Source organism: Notolepis coatsorum (assembly GCF_963971535.1).
Source record: "Notolepis coatsorum genome assembly, chromosome: 9".
NCBI lineage: Eukaryota > Metazoa > Chordata > Actinopteri > Aulopiformes > Paralepididae > Notolepis > Notolepis coatsorum.
In genome coordinates this window covers 134414031-134439672 of record NC_140173.1, presented here as the reverse complement: position 1 = coordinate 134439672, position 25642 = coordinate 134414031, and the positions used below count along the sequence as shown (strand labels likewise).

The following is a 25642-nucleotide window of genomic DNA, read 5'->3' as shown; positions in this document are numbered from 1 at the left end:
CTTTGGCTGTTCTCTCCTATCTCCACCTGTGGCCTCTTTCCTGTTGCATCTAATCTCACGCCATCCTGTAATAAAAAGAACAGCCACTTGTAAGCAGCTGTACATCACGACCATTTTGACCTGCCTCAAAAGGATTCCTACCCCCCTTGGGCCCTCCTGTAAACACCAAAAAAGGGTTAAATTCACACATCCCATCCCCCAGAGGCAGCTGTCCCCTAGAGTCTAAAAGTAATACATTTTCCTGTCCCTAACAGCCAAACACAGAAAAATTACAGACTAAACAGCAAATCATTACAATTACTGCAAAAACACAATCATACAGTCATCAAAACAGCATATAAACAAGTCCCTCGTCAGTAAATTATCCTGCTTCACAACTGGGCTTGTATCAAATTCCACTATAAAACATTTAGCTTATGCAAATCAACAGTGTTACAAAGATTTAACCAATTACACAAGCATCAACAGATTCCAACATTGCAATGCAACAAAATATACCCCAACAAGCCTACATCATTAAATTATCATCCCCATGATCTAAAGACTTGCAGCAAACATTAATATAAACATTATCCTATTTAAATCAACAGCCTTAAAGCTATAACAAGTATCAATATCTGACATTTTAACATCAATGCATTCTATACAAGCACCTTAATTCAAGCTACATAAAACACAACATCATTATTCCAAGCTTACAATTGTACACGTTACACAAATAAAAAAAACTGGAAATGTCCATCAACTCTAATTATTATACATGTAAGCATCATTCATTTCAGCATAACATTATAGTGGTTAGTCCTAAATACTTCCTCATACCATACACATTGTGACAAACCGATTCCACATGTATCTTACTTATGTATGTATTTAGCTGTACTATTTTTAATCAATCAACTACTCATCCCCCCTTGGATAAAAATATTAAACCAACCACTAACAATGTACACATCAGAAATTAAACATTATCATTAGTTAAGTTCCATTCATGCTAAGTCTCATAACTGTAAACAGGATACACTGGGAACGTTTAGCCCTGTATATAGGTGACATGTGATTATAATGTAGATGTATTAATCAAAATATGACGCAAGCGATACGCCTCACCCCACTAGGTCAAGACTCCCCCTGTGTAACATATTTATCGCCCATTTATTACAAGTACAATGTGTGTCTGGTATATGAATCCCAGTGTAAGTTAAGGGCATGTATTTTAAATCATCTCACCACATGCTACACCTAAAACACCCTATTCTGCCACAATAATTTGTAGCAATACCACCAAAACCACTCCCAGGACACTGTTTACAACCCACAGAATGCACAATATACAAACACAACCACTTTACATAATGCAGAATATTCTCTTACCCATTATTTCTGTCCCCTGAGCGAATTACTACGAACGCATTGATCCACGTTGTACCGCGCATGCGCAGTGGCAACCGATGCGACCGTTATAACGTTGCTACGACAACCAAAATCTGCCACGACATTCTAAACATGCCACGACATTCATAAAAATGCCACGACCTCTAACCCTTCCCCAACATCATTCTCAAAACTCGAAACGTAACATATGTCGCCCGCAAACGCCACAAAACAACGGCACGCAAGCTAACTAGCTTAGCCAGCTCTAATGCGACGTTCAAGGCCCTCACGGGAGCCGTGCCTTCCAAGATCCGTTCATCCACGCAATTCGCTCAGTATCAATCAAAGCATAAACAACTCACACAAGCTTAAAATAACCAACCACTCTAACAGAAAATAATTTTTAAAACATTCACACAAACCAACGCCGCACACATAGTTCAACACGAATCCTTTCTCCTACCTACTCCGCCTCACTTCATAGCACCGCGAACGTTACACACTCTCCACAACACCATGACGTCATCAAGCAGCGACTTCTTAATATCATACACTATCGCTACCGCATCAATAATAACCCTCAAAACGGCCACAATCTCTCCAGTCTACGTCTAGATTCGCCTCTTACCTGCAATCGCCGCCACAGTGTTTAATCAATTCCCTCATAACGCCCTCGTAACGTTCCCAGTTTCACCGCGGACTCTTCCACAGAGCTAAGCTAGCTAGCCCCAACCACCAGTAGGACTCGCCTCAAACATATGTTCGTTGGTCATTAAAATATCATAACAAAACAACAATAAGCTCCTACGTTTCGCCAATCATTCCTAACCACAGCCATAGTCCCCCATACAATTCCTAACCATAGCCATAGTCCCCCATACAACCATTAAGTACTTATCAGTCATTTCGACCGAATCGTTTTTGTATCACAGCGAACGTAATCGAATCAACAGGCCGGTTTCGCTCAAGATTAAAAAGGACCCCCCGATCCGTTCGATACTATGCCTAAGGACGACATATATACCTTCATTTAAATTAGGCCGACTGGTCCCTGACTTCAGTCCGTCCATCCGAGCCTTCTCGAACACGCCGGCACCCTTATCTTCTATTAATTACTACGTTTTAATCCTGCAATCGCACAGACCCCCTGCGCTGATCATGCCAGGTTCCACTCATCTTTACCATACCGACTTGCATGTTCTGAATAGTTAACAGAGCTCTTCTCTACATCGAGCCCGACGCATTTATGCCCATACCGTCCTCACTCACGGTCCCCATCCCGCTATCTGTGACTATAAGCAGGGTCATAACGCTCATCGGACACAGCTCTCTTTCCATTACAGAACAATCAAATCTCCCCAACTTACCCGCGCCCCCTTCCTGAGAACAATTACGGGCAATTATATACTCAGAACGCGCCCCTGTCGTACACACCAGATAACCGTGCTTCCTAGCCAGAAAAGCCTTTTACCTGCCGTCATGCGACGCCCCACCATTACATCATGATCAAATAGTCTGCGCCACCAATACACAAAATCCCACGACATGCCGTCTCTTCTTGGTGCAACCCCCCCCGTATAGTTCATAAAGTATATTCCATACGAGTCCCAACTCAACCCCCGTGGCCCGCATAGGCCGAGACCGGCCTCCTGTGTCTGAACAAACATACAAACATAAAAAGCCCACGTTTGCATGTTCACTGCACAACAAGCGCGATCTTCATACCTCCGGACATCCTAACCTAAGACACCGCTCCCCCAACCCTGCATGCAAAAGCCATATTCACCGTGGGTCCCAACAAGTGGCGTACACAACCAACTTCCATCCTGTGTCTCTCTCCCCTCCATTTCAGACAACAAGCCCCTCGTCTATAACTCCAAACGCAGCAACACCCCAGCTCTTTGCCCCGTGTCCCCAACACACAGCAAGGTCCAGATTTGATATGACAAGACCCTACCGCACCTTTTCAGGGGGAGACACAAAGGGTGGGAAGAACGACACCATTTCTGTGGTAAATTCCCACAGAACTTCTACAATAATTTGAGGTTATTGTAGTACAATACAACGAGATTGATTATCTGGAAGGAGGAGAAAGGGATCATACGTGATAGAATTGTTGATCTCCTCATCTGACTTAAGCAGATGAGGAATAAACGTGTACGCCAGACAAACCAGAACTGTAGTTCAACTCAGCTGATTTATTTGAGCCAGGGCCAAGAGTGAATAAAAGGTTGCCTTTCACATACAAAAGATTATCAGAGAACATTAACAGGGCAGTCTGTTGTACAGAAATCACAATCAGGTTTGCATTCTCAAACCTCAATAATGTACATAAACAGTCACTTGGTAACATAATTTGAACATACATAATTTACTGTAGGCCCCCTTTTTTATATGAGTAAGCCTGGTTTCTAAGATAAGTATCTTTACATTCTATTTTAACCAACCAAGGGTCCATGATTTACTCACATAAAAAGCAGCACAGTCTCTCTCTGGTGGAAGGAGCGGTGGAGCCCAACAGACCCCTGGGGTTGGTCCGGTCTGAGGGCTCCTCAACTACCAATTTGTCTCCTCTTATATACTATAATACAGTTGGTCCGTGGGCGTCTTCTGTGGGGGCTGGCAGCCCCCCCCCCCCCCCCTGGGTTGTGGCGACGTGATGGGACAGAGACAGAGGGGGCCCGTCGGTGGCCCCCGTCCGTGTGGTCCCCCGCTGAGCACAGAGGGGTTCTGCTGGTGGCCCCCGTCCGTGTGGTTGCTGTGTTGGGTCTTGTCTCACGAGGGGGGGTGTGAATACTCTTTGACCTTTTGGGCCTTTACCATACAGAGGTGTGACCTTTTACTAATCTGGTCACATTATCTATTTAGCCCTGCAACCACTTCTGCTAACCAGTATACAAGGTTATTTATGAAATTCAACTCAATATTTACCACACTAACATTTGAGCACACAGTACCCATTTAGTGTTCGGTACAAACTAGCTTAGCTGTGTTAATTTAACATCTCAAACGTGTGGCAATCGACTTTCTTGCAACTTCAAACCAGGATGGTTAATCATAATTTTGTGATACAAAGATAAATGGTGTGCAATTCTTGGAACTAGTACTCTCTACTCTCTGTTCAGGGAATGTCGGTTAAGGGAACTTCCCTCGACACAATTCCTCCATTTGGAACACCCTGCACCTTCACAGACGTCACTTCCTCTCTGTTACCCTGGTAACAAACCTAGGATACCTGTTGCTGTTACTCTAGAAAGAAAGAAAATATTGAATATATATTGAAACAAAAACTGATATCAGTTTTATATCTACTCAGTTTGAGTGGCAGCAATTCAATTAAATCTTTTTACAGAGCTTTGATATTATATATATATTTGGCCAATGTTATTAGTGTAGTCTGGAAAGCGTTTAAAAATAAATACTACACAATCTACTTGTTATACTGGACTGGGTTGCACCAGTTTGGCATAAGGCATTACTATGCAAACATTTAGTCTTTACTAAACCTTTAGTTGTTACTAGCTAGTTTCAAACTAGTTATTTTGGTTGCGCCACGCCAACTTACACAATATCTTGGCTAGTAAATACTTAGTAATATGCAAGTTTCACTATCTGAAACACTGACACCATTATCAAACTAACATTATCCTGTAACTCTCCACCTTACTATCTGAAACACTGACACCGTTATCGATATATAACGTTAGCTACCAACTTTAACTTACATCGCTGTCTAGCTAATGTTACTCAGTCCATCTCTCAAGCCAGCCACTTAGTGTGTTGTGAGCTTATGTGTAAGTGTGTGCATGTGGATGTTGTGTGCAATGAATGTAGAATGGATGAATTATGTTACATTGATGACCTGGGGATAGAAGCTCCTTTGATTCTCTCTGTGCTGGCCATGAGACTCCGGTAGCGCTTGCCTGACTGCAGCAGTGCAAAGAGGCAGTTGTTTGGGTGGCTAGAGTCCTTGTCAAACCCGATAAATAGCATTTGGAATAGGTCTTTCTGAATGAATGCAGCATGGTTTATCTTGCGTTATTATCAGAATAATTCTCATGAGGTGTGCTCTGCGGGGAGCGTGTTTTCAGAGATAGGGCAGTCTACTGTATTTGCAGAGCGAACATAATAGAGTCTGCTATCCGAGACACATTCTCACAAATTCTTTACCGCAATTTGGGACCCAAATTGGAGTGTGCAACAAAATGCACGAATTCCATCCCGTGCACATTCAAGTCCTCTCCACCCTGGGATCTTTGGCCACCGGCACGGTCCAGTGTGATATTGGAGATGGATCGAGCAATAGACTGTAACCATGTAGCTGTCAAAGCTCCATCAATAAACAAAATCAGTTATGTGAATAGAAAGGGATTCCACTCAGTCAATGTACATAATAATCTGCGATGCGTATTTGGCTGATACATGTCGTTGTGGCCGGGAGGAACGCACAACTCGTTCAGGCCTAATTGTATTTAATTAAATTGTAATGTTATTATCTGTAATTAAAATATCACTTAAATGCAGGTGATCAGGGTTATCCACTGAAGCCATAGTTAATGACTGACCAACCCAACAGGATCACAATTATAACAGGCACACTTTTGGCACGGGGGTCAGACGCAGAACATCCACATCCAAATGCTGCAGCAATTCAGTTGATCAAGAGGATCATTACAGCAGTTTTAAGTAAGTCTCCCCTGGCGAGGTCTTAATCTAACTTAAAAAAAAAAAACCTAAACAAAAAAGGTGTTTATTTTCCAGTATGATTATCACAATGACTCAAACGCAAGCGCAAAATAGTGGTTACGAGTTTTTATTCTCCATTGGATTGCACGGGCAGCAATTTGCTTCAGTGACTCGTTCATTTCAGTCATTACAGTGCAAATGTCGTGTCAGCTTGTCATTTATTTCTGTCAATGTGCTGGTTCTGTAGGACAGCGTCAGTCAACACCCTTGGCTCCCGGCGCACAAATATTTAAAATCATACAATTAAATATTGTTTAAAATAAAAAGCAAAATACTATTATTGTGTGTCATGTTTCCAAATAAGATTGTTCACATTGAAATGCTTTCTACCTTAATTTGTTGGTTAGATTACCTCCATGATCAATCTCACTCTGTGAAGTTTCTCATAATATAGTTCGCTTAGTCATTATTCTACATTCCACAAACAGGCATGTTCCCATGGGGTGTTTAATTACCATATTATGGTTAATTAGGGGCGGTTCTGTATGCAAATACTTAGAATCGTGCACGAGCATAGACAGTAAGAACAATTGGTATTTATCAACAGCATGTGTTGATAGCAAGTTTTTCCATTGGGTTTCTCTTATCGGGGGGGGGGGGGACGCTTGCGAGCACGGGGAGAACATGCAAACTCCACACAGAAAGGCCCGGGAGGCCTATTGCTTAATAACAGCGGAGCAGTGCTGCCGTTGCTTCCGCGTTTTCCCTGATTGGCTGCGACACGCCCCGCGGCAGGCGCGGCAACCGCGGAGCGGAGCAGCAGAGCTTGCGGCATTATGTAACCGCACTAATCCGGCATGATTTTGATTTCGAAGCTCAGCTCACCTGGCAGCGCAGCGGTCCTGCGGTCCGTTGTTGACAAGTTCGAATCCCATCAAAATTTTTTTTTTTAACGTGTATTCTTTCGCCGGTTAAGGTTAGGCATGGTTAAGGTTAAGGTTAGGCATTGTTTCGGAGTTGGTTAAGGTTAGAACGGTTAAGTTTAGGCGCTGTTAAGGAGCTGGTTAAGGTTAGAGTTTGTCTTAGAGAATGGCAATAGACAGCCTATTTCCGCACTGCCGCTCTCCCGCGGTCACATGGTCAAATTGTCACATTCTTGCACTCCTCCGCTGTTAGAAAGCAACACGCGCCCCGGAGATACCCCACCTGGGTAGCTGGCATCGCGGAAACCTGGTCCCCAAGCGGGAATCGAACCCTGGACCTTCTTGCTGTGAGGCGACAGTGTTAACCACTACACCACCGTGCCGCCTACAAGCTATCTGCGGAAATAATACATCAACCAAAATATCAAACGTTAGCTAATTAACAAGGCAACAAATTGCTGATGATTCTGACATCCGAGGTAATAACCTGTTTAAATGATTTATGACTGGTCATAAACGAGGAGATGGCGGTACCATTTAATTCAATGTTGGCCGAACTGAAAGTTCCCACACTTGGCACCAATGTGTGTTCATGCACTACTACACAGTGATGTAATAATGACCCTTCCTTCTTTTACAGTTTCCTTAGGGAAGGGTAGAGAGATGCGACCAGGTATGTGTGACTGTCCTCTCCACTGTCATACCTCCAGGTAGCAGCACGGGGAGTCCTGTCATTCCCATATTTATAGGGGAGCCTCGTACGAGGTTTAAAGGAATTACATAATCAAACATTTTTATTTTAATACAGAAATGTCGGCCTTCTGAAAAGTATGTTCATGTATATGCACTCAATACTTGCTCTGGGCTCCTTTTGCATGAATTACTGCATCAATGTGGCGTGGCATGGAGGCCATCAGCCTGTGGCACTGCTGAGGTGTTACGGAAGCCCAGGTTGCTTTGATAGTGGCCTTCAGCTCGTCTGCATTCATAGGGGAGGGAAGGTTCAGGGGGTCCGTTTTCATGTTCAAATATGGGGCCCTTATTTTGTATTAACAACCCCCCCCCCCCCCCCCGCCCGCTCTGAATAGAACAGCTAATTCTGAAGAAGACATGATGCATTATATTCTACCTCACCCAGAATCACAATAGGAAGCCAATGATAATATTATGTTTTAGGCAAATTTGCACTTGGCGGGAAGCTACTGTAGTCACTGTGCCAAACTTAGAAATAAATGCTGATTATGCTTATCGGTTATTATAATATCAGTATTAACAGTGAACATTCCTGCAGTTCTGTCACAATTCAAGCACTCATCTATTACAGAATAGTATGAACTTGGCAGTGAAGAAGACACAAACAGGTTTCAAGATTCAAGTTGATGTTTGAGTTGATGTCTCCCCTGCAGTCAAGAATATTTAAAATATTTGCAGAGGGTACACACTATAATTTCCTAAATGTTGCGGGCAGTACACTCAGTGTACCCCTAGACTATATTAGTGGTTCACTTTGCACCATAACATGTGAAAGGTATCATGGAACTTAGTTCTATAGTTTACCACGACTTTACCCCGATGACGTCAGTCCTGCGCGACCGTTTGCTGGTGCCAGCTAGCCAAGTCGTTACAGCTGTTGTTGTTTTCATCTGTTACCTCTCGTTCCTCTCTAAATATGGCTAGAATACAAATACTGAAAATATTAGTCAATGAGCGATTAACTGCGGCTGCAGAGGAGATATTTGGGGCATTTGAAAGAACCATAATACAGTATGAAGAGGAGATTGACCGCCAGCGCAAGCTGTTGGACTTCGGCCCGAAACGCAGAACAGGTTGGTGAGATCCTCTGTCGCAAAAGTACTTTATTCGTCATTCAAATCAATATGTGTTAATTCGTGTAATATTAGGACAATGCAGCATGCAGCTAATGTGGGGGCTATTCGGGATATATCCGTTTGGGACCTAAATGCACATGTATTTTGCACACACGGCCACGGAGGTTGTTTAACGTGAATCAATCAATAATAGGCAAGGGTACACAGTGAATCCTAAATCTCCACTAGGCAACCACTTATCAGTCCAACAAGGACTGGGTGAACTACTAGTTGCTAGTACATTAAATTAATCAGATACCTGGTTGAAAGTGAAATGCTGTGAACATCCCTGCATTAAAATAATGGAAGCGTAAGACAAATTCAGTATAAATTCACTTTATGTAGTAGTATAGCATTAACATGTTCATATTTATTGAAATATTTTACAATTCATACATAAATGTTACGATGAATTGAAAATGGGGGACCGTGATGTAAACAAGAAGTCCTTCTCTGGTCTGCATCCCCTTAACAATTGTGTGTATTGAGCCATACTGTATTGTACCCATTCTGCAATCTGTTAATAAAGTTTCAATCAATCAATTCTGTTCACATGCCGAAGTGTCCTTGGGCAAGACACTGAACCCCAAATTGCTCCCAATGAGTCTGGCTGCCATTGCTTTGTGAGTGCATGTGTGAATTGGTGAAGGAGAGGCAATTATAAAGCTCTTTGTGCAGGTAGGAAAGTGCTATATATGTGGAGTCCATTTCCCATTCCCAAAGTACCACATATTTTCAAAACAAATGTTTATTTTAATATATTATAATCTCCAAATGTAATAACATCTGTAATGTATTGAACACTGAACAAACAGTATAAAATAAATGTTGATCAAATCTTTTTATTTTAAATTTTCAACAATAACACAACATCAACAACAATAATAACAGAACAGTATAAAAATGTTGAACAAATTCCAGTAATGACGGAAGAAAAGAGACAACATGTTGTACATGACAACATAACAGGACATTCTGTCATCTTAAAAAAAGAACATATAGAAAAAAATTGAAAAAACGAAATCAAATCTCTTTTGAGCATGCATGAACATACCTTCACTATTCAGTGAAGAAGACTTTCCAAGGCTTCCAACCAGAAAACGTGCCAACACTGAAGACAACCATGACACAACTAAGACAACAATTAAAGTCAATGACAAAAGGAAGTGTGACCAAGACAACATGGTTAACTTAAACAATTTCAGACAAGATGATGACAACAACAACTATGATTTACTATTCTCTGGAGACTTTCCCAGGCTTCCAAACAGAAATGATTGTTGAAAATTTTAAATAAAAAAAGATTTGATACATTTTTTTTATACTGTTCAGTGTTCAATACAGATGTTATTACATTTGGAGATTATAATATATTAAAATAAACATTTGTTTTGAAAATATGTGGTACTTTGGGAATGGGAAATGGACTATAGCGCTTTCCTACCTGCACAAAGAGCTTTATAATTGCCTGTCCTTCACGAATTCACACATGCACTCACAGAGCAATGGCAGCCAGACTCATTGGGAGCAATTTGGGGTTTAGTGTCTTGCCCAAGGACACTTCGGCATGTGAACAGAAGGAGCTGGGATTCAAACCAATGACCAAACCATTGACCATATGATCATTAGTTGACCTGCTCTACCTCTCAGCCAGTATTTTGTGGTACATTGAGGTATACTTTGGGGAACTTTGAGGTTCTTTGGGGTATTTCGTGATACTTTTGGTATTTTAGGGTATACTTTGGGGTATTTTGGGGTATACTTTGGGGTATTTTGGGGTACTTTGGGGTATTTTCTGGTACTTTGGGGATATTTTGGGGGTATACTTTGGGGTATTTCGGGGTATTTTCTGGTACTTTGGGGTATTTTCTGGTATTTTGGGGTATTTTTGGGGTACTTTGGGGGTATTTTAGGGTACTTTGGGGTATTTTAGGGTACTTTGGGGTATTTTGGGGTATACTTTGGGGTATTTTCGGGTACTTTGGGGTATTTTAGGGTACTTTGGGGTACTTTGGGGTATTATCTGGTACTTTTGGGTATACTTTGGGGTATTTTGGGGTACCTTGGGGTATTTTAGGGTACTTTGGGGTATTTTGGGGTATACTTTGGGTACAAGGGCCAAGGTGGTAACCCCAGACGGCAACAGTGAAGAATTTGACATCCTGGCTGGAGTGATGCAAGGGGACACCCTTGCCCCCTTCCTTTTCGTCATAGTCCTCGACTATGCGCTCAGGAAGGCCATCAATGGACGGGAGCAGGAACTTGGTCTCACAATAACCCCAAGGAGATCGAGATGACACCCCGCCATAGTCCTAACAGACCTTGACTACGCGGACGACATCAGCCTGCTCTCTGACCAGGTGGAGCAGGCACAGGAACTCCTGTGCAGAGTGGAGACGGAGTGCGCCAAGGTTGGCCTTAGACTAAATGCCAAGAAAACCAAGGTCATAATGTATAACATCCTCCCGGATCATCCACCTCTAAGGACAACAGGAGGCTCTGCTCTAAAGGAAGTCAGTGATTTCAAGTACCTGGGCTCGTGGGTCAACTCGTCCGAGCAAGACCTTAAAGTGAGGAAGGCACTTGCGTGGAGGGCTCCGAACGGCATGATCAGTGTGTGGAAATCCAACCTCCCCCGTCAAATCAAGCTCAACTTCTTTCATGCAACAGTTGAGTCTGTCCTTTTGTATGGCAGTGAATGCTGGACCTTGAAGCCCACCCTGCAGAAGTCCTTGGATGGGTGCTACACCAGAATGATGCGTGTGTGTGGTGCTCAACATCAACAGGGATGAGCATGTCACTAATGCAAACTTGTATGGGGGGGTGCTAAAGGTGAGCAATAAAGTGGCAGTCAGGAGAATGAGTCTGGCAGGTCACTGCCAGAGACACCATGAGATGCCAACCAGCAAACTTGTGCTGTGGGAACCAACACACGGGCATTGATCACGAGGACGTCCCACGTTAACCTACGTGGACGTACTCAGGAGAGATGCGGGAACAGAAAGCACCAACGAGCTAGTCAGATGCATGGAGGATCGGGATGACTGGAAGCACCGATGGAGGGCCCGTCCGAGGACGACCTAGATACTTTGGGGTATTTTAGGGTACTTTGGGGTATTTTGGGGTACTTTGGGGTATTTTGGGGTACTTTGGGGTATTTTCTGGTACTTTGGGGTGATTAGTAGGCCCCGCGATTTTAGGGCTGGGCGATATGACGATATTATATAAATATCGGGTACAGTTCATTAACGATACACTTTTTCAACGTATCGTGGATATCGTGATGTTTTGCCCAAGAGGATTGTGTCGCGTCAATCTGTCCACACGTCAGGGTTTCCGTTAGAATTTTTTTTTGCAGGTCTGAGTGTCCGGTAGATTTCAATCCACCGGACAAATGGGATAAATTCCGGTCAGAGTTTATTGAGCTTAAAAACAATTGATAGGCCTATATAAAGAATGACATCATCAAGGCATTTAAAATATTTTAACTTAAAACTAGGCTACTTTTGCGTATATACAGTCATTAATATATTCCAAATAAAATAAGTCCCTCGAGACTTCGTGCTGCTGCCGACTTGAGGTGTCGGTGGGCAGTCTGCCCGACCTTAATAAACAGCAGTCTGTTATAATCACATTTTTATGAGCTAACGAATTCCGTTATATTGGACATTTGTATTAATTATATCAAGCGAAGAACTGAGAAATTTGGCAGAGAGAGACGGCAACATTATCGTGGGTTTGCGCCGTGATGTATATCTCCACCTCCCAACGACTTGGTGCTGCTCATAATGTCCGGTGAAAATAATTCCCTCTAAGCACAATTTGATTATTTGAATTGTATTAAAATAGGCTAAAATTAAATAGCCTATGCGATGAACGAAACAATCATTACATTTGTCGTTGCTTCACCAAGCAGCCGGTCTAATAATGACATCATGTTGTCAGCGCGAGCTGGCTGCTGATATATTTACGTGAAGCATGGAGCAGGCAGAGCAGAGCAGCGGTGTCAGCAGCGCCCCCACCCAACAGCTGAATTGCCAATGGCTGAATTGGAGTACTGCACCCTGCCAAGCCATGCTTCTCGCAAATATATCAGCAGCCAGCTCGCGCTGACAAAAGGATGTCATTATTAGACCAGCTGCTTGGTGAAGCAACGACAAATGTAATGATTGTTTCGTTAATCGCATAGGCTATTTAATTTTAGCCTATTTTAATACAATTCAAATAATCTAATTGTGTTTAGAGGGAATTATTTTCACCGGACATTATGACCGGAGAGATTAAATATGTCGGACTTCAACAGATTTTGCCGGTCAAATACCGGTAATTACCGGCTAACGGAAACGCTGCCACACGTTACTCGTTCATATCTCAGCCTGTGCTGAGATATGCCCATTCCGCGGTCTGTTAATAAAGTTTTCAATCAGACAGATGTATGGAAAGGCTTTTATTATAACATTCGTTGTAGTAAAATCATTATGCCTCATTTAGTCATCCTGTGAAGCACTGGTCTCCTACTCGACGGCCGCGGGGAGCTAACGTTAGTAGCTTTGTTGATGTTCAGCACACGGGACATTCAGGAAGTCAAAAACGAATAACGCTTGCCGATTGGTGCTAAGAACAGCAGGGCGGGTGCAAGCGGTGTGACGTCATTGGCAGACTCGACTGTCAATCAAAATGATTATGTTTCCGTCAGAATGAATGAATGAAAACTTTATTAAAAGGTTGCAGAATGGGTACAATACAGTACAGGAGGATGAAGACCAGAAAAATACTTTCGGCTTTTTTACATAAGGGTCCTCCATTTTCAATTCATCAAAACATTTAGAGACATACATATATACAGTAGTTTCATAAAAATGCTAAAATGCTATTTATTGATTGATTGATTTAAAACTTTAACATATTGCAGAATGGGTACAGTACAGCTCAATACATACAATTGTTAAGGGGATGCAGACCAGAGAAATACTTTAGTCTTGTTTACATCAGGGTCCCCCATTTTCAATTCATCATATTTCATATCTAAATCATATAATATCTCATATGCAATATATAATCTAATAATCTAAATCTAATATAAAAATGCTAAATGCATGGGTATTTTATTTTGTCTTTAATGTTAGCTTGCAAACTCAAATACTGTCTTGGTAAGCCTCATAATGAATTGTTTGGGGTAAAAAAGAAAAACATCGTGATGTGTATCGCCGAAAGGTCAGAAAATATCGTGATATCATATTTAGGCCATATCGCCCAGCCCTACGCGATTTCCATTCATATTTCATCAATCTAGCCTCCCGTTACCACTGGAACTCTCTCTGAGCTCCATTGGGAAAATACCGGCCCCTATCGTCTCTCCCTGTGGTACTGCACCCCATTGGATTAGACTGAATGAAAAGCATGGGGGGGGGGGAAATCCCGCTTCCTCATTTTACTTCTCAGACAAGTCACCCGAGAAGATCGGATTCTTCTGGACCATCAGAACAGCGTGGAATCGGTGTTTCGACCACCCAGCGTTGGATCAATAAACGCGATCGATATTTGGAATGGCGATCAGGAATTGGAATAATCTTTTTGGAGAACATCTGATCTGAGGTAAGGAATCTAATGGGCTGTCTTAAATACTTCGAAGCTTCGTTCGATGGCACAAGCTTCGAACATAAAAAAAAAAGTTTATTTTTTTGTATACTTTTTTTGTATTTATTTTTTTTGCCTCAAATCTTGCGCCTCCATTCCAATGAAACGAAAGTAAGCGGCGCCTTCCCGCCTCCATTCCAATGAAACGAAAGTAAGCGGCGCCTCGACTCCACCTCTCTACAACAAGCACGTGGAGATTATCTGTGTTGAAAACAACAAGGACATGTGCAGCAGACATGTCAACGAAGAAGCGAAGCAATGCCGTTTGTTATTTAAGATTTGTGTTCATTGTGCTGCTTTTTTAAAGTGTCCCGACCCATATAAAAATATGTCTTAATAAAACATGCTTAATTAAGTCGAATTCTGCCTTTGTCTCTATCAACTACATATAAATATTTATATAATTGTTTGCTTGATAGACGAAGGTTGCAACATAATTATGTAATGTCATGTCGTTGGCTGTGAGAGCAGCCCCACTGCACCCAGGCAGCGCAGCCGAGTGAAACCTTGTTGGCTGTGTCACAGTCACGAAAGGGGCTACTTAATTAATTAATCCAACCCACTTTATTTATAGAGCACATTTAAAAACAACAAAGTTTACCAAAGTGCTGTACAAGTCCACAACATAAGATAAAAAAAATATATATATATATATTTATTTTTTATTTTTTGAAGCTTCGAATTAAAATCGAAGCTTGGCCCCGAAGCTTCGATTGCCAAAAAAAGCTTTGAAGGTCAGCCCAATCTATTTGACCAGTCTTAGGATAATCAGATATTTTTTCACAGAGATATCAACGTGTGTGTGTGTGTGTGTGTGTGTGTGTGTGTGTGTGTGTGCGTGGATCAGGAAATAAGAGATTAGATTGTTCAGCCCGCTTCTATAACGTGCATAAGTACACATATACTATCGATAATCTAGCGTTTATTTGAAAACGATTCATAAATAGGCCGAAAAATGACAACGTGTTTGTTTTGTGTATTACAGTAAAGGGCGTTTATCACAGAATCTTCTGAAATCTTCTGGAAGTTTCAAGAAACAAGCGTTTTTCAAAATGGTATAAAACGGAAATGAACCGATTATTAAAAAAAAAAAAAAAATCCGTTTTGACTAGGGATGCCCCGATCAAGTTTTTTGATACCGATCGTCTATGAGCCATATCGGCCGATACCGATCGTTTTTGGTTTTTATAAAAAAAAAATATATATATAATTTTTTTATATATATATTATATAATTATACTTGTAGTTGTATTATCTGCGAGACATCGCCACCACGCAACAAGTCAAAATGCTCGCTATCTGCAAACAGCTCCACTGTCTGTGACTGTGTGTGTATACTCTGCTTTGGTCAAATCACATTCAGCATTGCCATCTTCGCAGTGTTATGAAGCATGATAGCTAATTAGCCAATGTTCAGCTGCAAAAACGAATAATGTCAATTATGTTATAATAAGACATTGATATCAGGAGCTATCTGTAGCTATTGCTAGCCGGCTAGATGACGTTAGACAATGCATCATGTATTAAAATAAAGTGAACTATTTAGTTTACTGGGTCATTTAGTTTAAACAGTGATCTAACGTGAGCTAACGTTAGCTACCTAGCTAACGGAGGTCTCATGCTGGTGCATCCCTATCATTCTTAAACTGAAATGCGCATTTGTTGATATCAGGAGCTATCAGTAGCTAGCCAGTTAGACAATGCATCATGTATTAAACTAAAGTGAATAGTTGACTGTGTAGTTTTGTTTAAACAGTAACGTTAGCTAGGTAGCTAACGTTAGCTCATAGGTCTCACGGAGGGAGCCTCTGTTGACATGAGTCTGGGAGGGGCAGGGGGAGGAGGAGGAGGAGGAGGGGTAGTGCGCTGCAGCAGCAGCTGCTGAGAGAGAAGTCAGCCAGTGAAAACTCCGCTGAGAATTGGATCATGTTTTTAGATCGGTTTTCACGATCGGCGAAAATAAAGCATTATCGGCATTCACCGATCTCATATTTATACTGAATATCGGCCGATCGCTGGCCGATCGATCGGGGCATCCCTAGTTTCAACAATGTTGACTGCAAATAAGTCATTGATAAGCGACGGCCAGATTAGACACAGCCATAATTTAAGATATTGATATTGCTCCCTTGACCCCCTACCCACTACTCTCACCAAAGCCTTCCTCCCTGCTCTCATCCCCCACCTCACCGCCCTTTTCAACCTGTCACTATCCCTAGGCCACGTCCCCTCCCCCTATAAACTCGCCGCTGTCACCCCTGTCCTCAAAAAACCCACTCTTGACCCATCCAGCCTCTCCAACTACCGCCCCATATCCAATCTTCCTTTTTTCTCTAAAACACTGGAACGCATTGCTGCCTCCCATCTCCAGTCCAACACCCTCTATGAACCCCTTCAGTCTGGCTTCCGTCCCGCTCACAGCACCAAAACTGCACTGGTTAAGGTCATCAACGACCTCCTCATCTCCGCTGACTCCGGTGCCCTCAACATCCTGATCCTACTCGATCTCAGTGCAGCCTTTGACACAGTGTGTCACTCCATCCTCCTCCAAAGGCTGCACCAACTGGGTGTTGAGGGCACAGCACTTGGCTGGTTCTCCTCCTACCTCACAGACAGACACCAATTCATCTCCCTCTCCGGCCACACCTTCTCCCCCTCCCCAGTCACACAGGGGGTCCCCCAAGGCTCAGTCCTTGGTCACATCATCCGTAAATACCACCTCAACTTCCACTGCTACGCTGACGACACCCAAATCTACATCAGTACACAATCCCCCCACAGCCCACCCCTCAGTCACATCGAATCCTGCATCACCGAACTCCAAACTTGGATGACCCACAACTTCCTCAAACTGAACAGTGACAAGACTGAACTTCTCATCATTGGCACCAAAACCACCCTCACCAGGTCACTGCCTCTCCCCCCCCGCTGCTGAATCCCTCATTCACGCCTTCATCTCCTCCCGCCTGGACTACTGCAACTCCCTCCTCACTGGATTCACCTCCCGCTCCCTCCATAAACTGCAAATGGTCCAAAATTCAGCCACCCGCCTCCTCACTAACACCCGGTCCCGCGAACACATCACTCCTGTCCTCCACTCCCTCCACTGGCTCCCGATCAAACACTGCATAAACTTTAAAACACTACTCCTCACCTTCAAAGCCCTCCACAGCCTGGCCCCCCCCCTACCTGACTGATCTCCTTCTTCCCTACCGCCCCACCCGTTCCCTCCGGTCCTCCTCCACTGCCTCCCTCACTGTCCCGACATCCAAGCTTAAAAACTCGGGCCTTCTCTCGTACTGCACCCAGACTCTGGAACTCCCTCCCCCAGTCCATCAGAGACTCCCCTACACTCTCCACCTTCAAAGCTCGCCTCAAAACCCACCTGTTCTCCCTTGCCTTCAACCCCCCCACCCTTAAACCCCCCCCTCCCCTCCAACCTGATTGATGTCTGTCTCCAGTCTTTTTTGTGCTTTCATGCTGTCTCCCCTGTTCCCCCCATGGTCTCATGTGCCGTTTGTTTTTGTTTCTTTGTTGTTTCTTTGTTTTTGTTTCTTTGCTTTCGTTTCTTTGTTTGTACTCTTGCTCCTGACTACTGTCAGCGACTTCGGGTTACTGAGAAGCGCTATATAAATTAATTTAATTATTATTATTAGTAGTAAATGCGTTCACAAATGCCATCTGGTCCTGCAGTACCTCAGCAGCTTCAGGCTGAGCCATCTGGTCCTGCAGCACCTCAGCAGCTTCAGGCTGAGCCATCTGGTCCTGCAGCACCTCAGCAGCTTCAGGCTGAGCCATCTGGTCCTGCAGCACCTCAGCAGCTTCAGGCTGAGCCATCTGGTCCTGCAGCACCTCAGCAGCTTCAGGCTGAGCCATCTGGTACTGCAGTACCTCAGCAGCTTCAGGTTGTCTGAGTCTGTAAACTCCACAAACTCCTTGTAGAGCTCACAACTCTTTGCACTGAAAACAAGAACATATTTTGTAGGTAAAAACAAAGAAGTTCCAGGCACTCTTCATATATATATATATATATATATATATATATATATATATATATATATATATATATATATATATTAGGGCTGTCCCCGACAAAGGATTTGGATGGTCGACTAGGATTGGCCAAAATTTGCCATTAGTCGACTATTGGTCGACTTAAAAAAAAAAGTAATATATATATTTTTTTTTTTCATTCCATTTGGGCTGTGGGGTGCTTAATGTCTGAAGGAGTCGACTGAAGGCTTCTTGTCCTCTGCAAAAGCATGCAATTGGTCCACTGACGGATACATCTTGATATTTGTCTAGTCTAGTGTGTTCATTAGATGGGTGAAATCCTCTTTCAGTGCCTCTGAGCCTGTTTTCGTAGGCAGTTAGCCTCTGGTATGCGTGCCATTAGCGTTAGCCACGCTCCTAGGCCTCTTGTCTTTTGGAAAGAATGATATTCGACTAAGAGGTAGGCCAGTCGACTACGGCTCCTTTCGACCGATTAGTCGACTAATCGACTGATAGGGGTCAGCCCTAATATATATATATATACTGTTCAATAAACACTGGATTCACACTACAAGAACGCTGCAGCCCTCCTTCTTGTTCTGTAAGGCCCGACAAGTTAACACACGTTAATGTCCCCATGGGCCGGACACGTCTTCTTTAAACAAGTCAAGAAGAAACATCACAATAAGTCAAGAACAAAACAAGAACACCATAAAGTCCAAATTTTTTTAAATAAATGCAAAATAAATAAATGCAACACTCCCAGACATACCCCACGCGAAGGTAAGGAAAAACTCACTAAAACCTAGCAATAGGAAAAAATGCACCACAGGCAATGTGGAGGAGAGAAACCTTAGAAGGGCCATTCAAGGGGGGATCTCCCTTCTTAGATGTCGGTGATAGTAGTGTTGCAACGAATTGTTGCAACGAATGCTTGGGATAACTTCTCATAAGTTCTCAGCATTACCCACATTGCATATGGGCATTTCTAGGAACTTCGTTGTCACCTCCAGATTGGACTCATCTTAAATTCTTGCAAGAATGACGAATTCTTTGTCGTTTTTTCTGTTTGATTCGTTGCACAACAATAAAAAAGACTGAGCTTTACATATGCTTGTAACTTCGTCATCAAACTCCACAGCTAGGCACCTGTTGAGCAAAATAGTCCAGTGATTAGATTTGATTGTCCTTTATAATAATATAATAATAATAATAACTTTATTTGTATAGCACTTTTCATACAGAGGTTGCAGTTCAAAGTGCTTCACAACAGTAAAAAATACAGGCATAAGCGAGCATAAAAAGATAGACAGGTAGAATCACAGTGTTTCACATTAGGATCTAGCATCCCAATAGGCTCTCCGCTTACAGTTTTCAGTAACACAAATAGTAAAAATAGTTTAAAATGATTCAGTTTAAAAATAGTCAAAAAATTATAAAATAGAACGGACATAAAAAATACAGGCATGAGCGAGCATAGCAAGATATGGCAAATCACAGTGTTTCACATTAGGATCTAGCATCCTAATAGGCTCTCTATTCAGTAATACAAATAATCACAGTGTTTCACATTTGGATCTAGCAAATAATAAAAATAGTTTAAAATGATTCAGTTTAAAAATAGTCATCAGTAAGAAGTAAAAAGTGCAATAACCGACACATGAATTTGATAGGCAGTGTATAAGAGTAGGCAGGGTAAGAATAGTGCAGGTAAATACAAGTTGTGTCAGGATATCCCTGATGTTTCCTCTTGCCACTAGGTGGTAGCAGATATCTATCAGTGAAATGCCTGAGCAAAGAGATTTTAAGCTGTCTTTTAAAGATGTCTAGCGAGTTGGCTTCCCTGTATGGTAGTTTGTTCCATAGTTTTGGGGCATAGTTGATAAAGGCTGCATTACCGATCCTCTTTTGACTGCTTCTGGGAGCCTCTAGTAGTCCAGCAGCTGATGATCGCAGTGTTCTTGCTGGTGTGTAATTTATTAGAGTGTTGGCGATGTAGCTAGGTCCCTGTCCATTTAGAGCTTTGTATGTAAGGAGAAGGACCTTAAAGTCAATTCTAAATGTTACAGGAAGCCAGTGTAAAGCAGCTAAGACTGGACTAATGTGCTCTCTCCTTTTGGTTCTAGTTAGCAGTCGGGCTGCAGAGTTTTGGATTAGCTGAAGCCTCTCTGTGGTTTTCTTAGGGAGACCTGTGAAAAGTGCATTACAGTAGTCTAACCGGCTAGATATGAATGCATGAATTAGCTTCTCAGCATCGTTCTGATTAATAAATGGTCGTACTTTTGCTATATTTCTGAGATGGAAGAACGATGTTTTCGTCACTTTGCTAATATGAGAATTGAAGTTCAGTTCTGAATCTATGATAACCCCAAGACTCTAGTGACCTCAGATTTGATCCAAGGGGTTAGTCCCCCCAGGTTCTTTATTAATGTTTCTTTTTTAGTTTTGGAGCCGATAATTAGAATTTCAGTTTTGTTCTCGTTTAGTTTCAGGAAGTTCTTACTCATCCATTTATTTATTGCCAGTAAGCAGTCTGTAATGGAGCTAATCGCTGTATCATTTATAGCAAAACAATCTATGGGGAAATGGGATGAGGTACAACTTAGGTAAGGTGCAATGAGTAGGGATGGGTATCGTTAGGATATTATCGATACTACTACTCTTATCGATACAGCTTAACACATCTTGCGCCAAAAACGAGTTTACTCGTTATTGCCCGCCAATCGAATAGCGCCAACAACGAGTAAACTCGTTTTTATTATCGTTATTTCCTTTATTCGCTATTGCCATTCATAATTCTTTTTTTAAACAATGTTTTTATTGTAAATTTTTTCTTTTACACAAACATACATATATACAAACAACAGCACATGACAAAAATAAAAAAGACACCCTTCAATCCCCTCCCTTCCCTAATTACAACACAATTGACCTTTCCGCAGACATATTACCACAGAAACAATTATTGTTAATGCTTAATTGTTAATCGTTAAAGGGGAACTATTTTATAAATGGCCTTCCTCAGTGTCCAGTACCGTCCCCCAGCTCTGTGGATTCATATCTCCACGTCTCCGACTCTCAATGTCCAAGATTCTTCAAGCACCTAATAATGTGGCAGTCGTGTGGCATTTGGCCCCATTCCACACAGTAGTAGGTCCCAAGATCCTGAGGTAGAACACTGCTGCTTTTCAGTACCTGATTAGAAATATAGAACAATGATCCTCCTATTTTTTATTTTTCAAACCTTTCAGAGGTGTTCCATAGACTCACAGGAACTGTGTAAAAGTTCCCACACCATGAAAGAAACAGCAAAATAGCTCTCCTTTAAATTACCTGCAAGAAATCACGGAAATATCAGCACGAAAATAAAAAATTTAAATAAACCAATATAAAAATACAATACAAGATACACTAATAAAATAACATAAAATGAATTAAAAAAACACAAATAAAGATAAAAATAAACAACTGTCCTTCGGCTTCTCTACCTCCATCCACTTTTTTTTTCTTCCCCTAAACCTTTCTCCCATTTTCCCTTTCCTCTCCCTTACCTTTCATTTTTCCTATCTCTCTCCTTTAGATTCTTACGTTTTCCAGGAAGTGTATAAACGATGTCCATGTCCTTTCAAACTGCTCTGTTTTCTGACACTTCCTTTAACCACTGTTTAGCTCCTGGTCTCTGTATCTCCTTCCAGTTCAAAGCCATCACTCTCTTGGCCTGTAACAAACAAAAATTAATCAATTTCCTCTTTCTAATATAAGCTGGGAACTTCTCCGGGTATAAGTGTAGTATACATAACTTAGGATCGGTCGGGATTTCTATCTCTGTCATCTCCGATATGAGTTCCAATATCTCCTTCCAATATTCCTGTATCTTCTCACATTCCCACATACAGTGGTACAGGGTCCCCACCTCTACCCCACACCTAGTACATTCATCCGGGATCATGGGATAAAACTTGTGTAATTTCTCTGGTGTCATATATACTCTATTTATCCACTTATATTGTAGGAGTTTACATCTGGTATTGATTGAAAGTGTCTGTGACATCTCACATGCTTGTTCCCAGTCCTCTTCTGCTATTTCTACCCCCATGTCCCTCTCCCATGCCTGCAAACTAGGGATGTCCGATATTATCGGCCGACCGATATTATCGGCCGATATCGGCAGTAAAATGTGATATCGGAAAATATCGGTATCGGTAAAAAAAAAAAAAAAAAAATTTTTTTTTTTTTTTTTTTTTTTTTTTTTACATTTATTTAACCTTTATTTACCCAGGCAAGCAAGTAAGAACCAATTCTTATTTTATTTATTGTCAAAAGTATGCATGTTGGTTTAATTCAACAACAAGAGATATGTAATGTTAATTTTTACTTTTTTAATTATCATATTTTGCACAGATAATGCTTACATTTAGAAAGCCTTTTGAATGCATCCAGTGAAATTATTAATTACCTGAAATTATTCCGTTTTTTGGGGGGGAAACCCTGCATATATCGGTATCGGTTGATATCGGTATCGGTATCGAAATTAAGAGTTGGACAATATCGGAATATCGGTATCGGTAAAAAAAGCCAATATCGAGCATCCCTACTGCAAACTGCTCAAAGAGCTCTCTTCCGATCCTGATAACAACACATCATAAAACTTGGATAATTGTCCTCTTCCCACCATATTGTTCCTCGTAAGTCTTTCTATTATGGATGTGGGTGGTTCCTCTGTGCCCCCGTTCTTTGAGACTACGTAGCTCCTGATTTGAAAGTATTTAAATCTATGTGATCTTGGGATTTCAAATGTGCTTACTATCTGTTCGAAGGTCATCAATTCTCCCTCTAAGTATACGTTTTTAATCTTACCCAAACCTCTTTCTGCCCAATTTTTGAATCCCCCATCATTCCTTCCCGGTTTAAATTCCTCATTTCCCCAGATTGGTGTATACCCGGATAACTTATCTCTTCTACCTAAGTGTAAGTGCGCCTTGTGCCAGATCCTTACTGTATTCTGGAGGAACAGGTTCTTTGTATTTTTTATCAACAAGTTACTCTGTCGTGAATATATATATATGCATCTAGTGTTATCTTTGTCTCTTCTTTTTCTATCTCCATCCAAGCCGGTATATCTGCATGTTGAAAGTAGAACATTGCTGTCCTGAGCTGTGCCGCCCAGTAATAAAGCCTCATATCTGGAAGTCTAAGCCCTCCTCTGTCATACGGGAGGTAAAGGTACTAAAGGAGTGTTAGTCTCAACCTGTGTTTTTTATTGTTCCATAATGAAACGTGTGAACATCGTTTTCAATCTCCGAAAGAAAGTTTCCGGTAAGGGCATTGGGATTGACTGGAATAGGTAAAGGAATTTAGGCAATATAGTCATTTTAATAATATTCACTCTGCCTATCATTGATATTGGTAATTTGCTCCATCTTTCAAGGCTATTTTCTACATCTGTCATTATTGGATCGTAATTACTTTGTACTAAGTCTTTAATCTCCGGGGTTATCTTTATCCCCAAGTACGTAAACCCCTTGGGGGAGCTCGCAAACTGCGTGTGCACCGGCGCTTTTTCCCTTTCTTTTTTATTAAGTAACATAAGTGCGCTTTTATTTTGATTCGTTTTATATCCTGAAAATACTCCAAATTTCTCTAGTATTTCGTTCGCATTTCTAACTGAGGTATCCAATTTTGTTAAGTATAGTATTATATCGTCCGCGAAAAGCGATAGGCGATGCTCCATTCCCCCTATTCTCATCCCTGTGATTCCCGGGTCCTGCCTAATTGTCATCGCTAATGGTTCGATTGCGAATAAAAATAGCAACGGAGAAATCGGACATCCCTGTCTGGTAGATCTCTGTAGTTTAAACGGTGTCGATATTTGGTTGTTTGTAGTTATTTCGACCATTGGGTCTGTGTATAGAATCCTGATCCATTTTATATATCCTTCCCCAAACCCGAACCTTTTAAGAGTTTCAAACAGATATCCCCACTCAATCCTGTCAAATGCCTTTTCGGCGTCTAATGACAGAACTGCGTGGTCTTTTTCGTTTTTCTTAGTGTGAAGAACATTTAGTAATCTCCTAATGTTATGAAATCCCTGTCTTCCCAATACAAATCCGTTCTGGTAATTTTTTATCAGATGTGGAATCGACTTCTCTATGCGTCTAGCTAGCGCCTTACATAAAAATCTTCGTATCACAGGACATGAGGGACACAGGACGATATGAAGTTGTGTCTGAGGGTGGCTTTCCCGGTTTCTTAAGTACCGAAATTAGGGATGCCCCGATCGATCGGCCACCGATCGTTATCGGCCGATAATCAGTATAAATATGCGATCGGGGAATTACGATAATGAGTCATATTCGCCGATCGCGGAAACTGATCAAGTGGATATCTCACTTGCTTGTCTCAGACGCACAGGACCTGCAAACTGCTCCTCCCTAGCCCCGCCCGTACCCGTGTAGAGTTTGTAAACACAGAGGCGGACCTCGTCTGCTGAGTCTAGATAGTGCATTCGACCTGAGCTAACGTTAGCTACCTAGCTATCGTTACTGTTTAAACAAAATTACCCAGTCAACTATTCACTTTTAGTAGGCATTGTCTAACGGTATTTAGCCGGCTAGCTACTGATAGCTCCGGATATCAACAAATGCCCCAGGAAGTCTAGTAGTCCATGTTGATATCTCCGTTAGCTTGCGTTAGCTGACCTTAGTTCACAGTTCAAAACGAAATGTCCGATTGAACTAAATAGTTGTCTTAACGTCATCTAGCCGGCTAGCAGTAGCTACAGATAGCTCCTGATATCAATGTCTTATAACATTGATTGAATGCGTATTCGAGCTGAGGGCTTGCTGAATGTGACAGTAGTAACGTTATACCAATAGGGCCCAGCTGCAGCGCCGGAGAATCCTTTTTGGAGCTGGAGGCTACTAGAGTACACAGACAGTGGCGCGGTTTGCAGATAGCGAGCATTTTGACTTGTTGCGTGGTGGCGATGTCTCGCAGATAATACAAGTAATTTTTAATTTCTTTTTAATCAAAAAACAATCGGTATCGGATCGGTATCGGCCGATATGGCTCACGACGATCGGTGATCGGTATCGGTGGCAAAAAACGTGATCGGGGCATCCCTAACCGAAATCATTGCCGATCTTAAGGATGGAGGCAGAG

The 25642-nt window shown here is 41.9% G+C and overlaps 1 protein-coding gene across 1 annotated transcript in view; it reads left to right on the top strand.

The window, feature by feature from the left end:
* Positions 1 to 8717: 8717 nt before the first annotated feature.
* The window catches only part of LOC311234006 (uncharacterized protein), a 40012-nt gene continuing 23087 nt past the window's right edge, over positions 8718 to 25642 (top strand). Inside the window, exon 1 of the mRNA XM_084321084.1 lies at positions 8718 to 8809. The gene's annotated coding sequence lies outside the window, so the exon portion shown is untranslated. The remainder of the gene's footprint in view (positions 8810 to 25642) is intronic.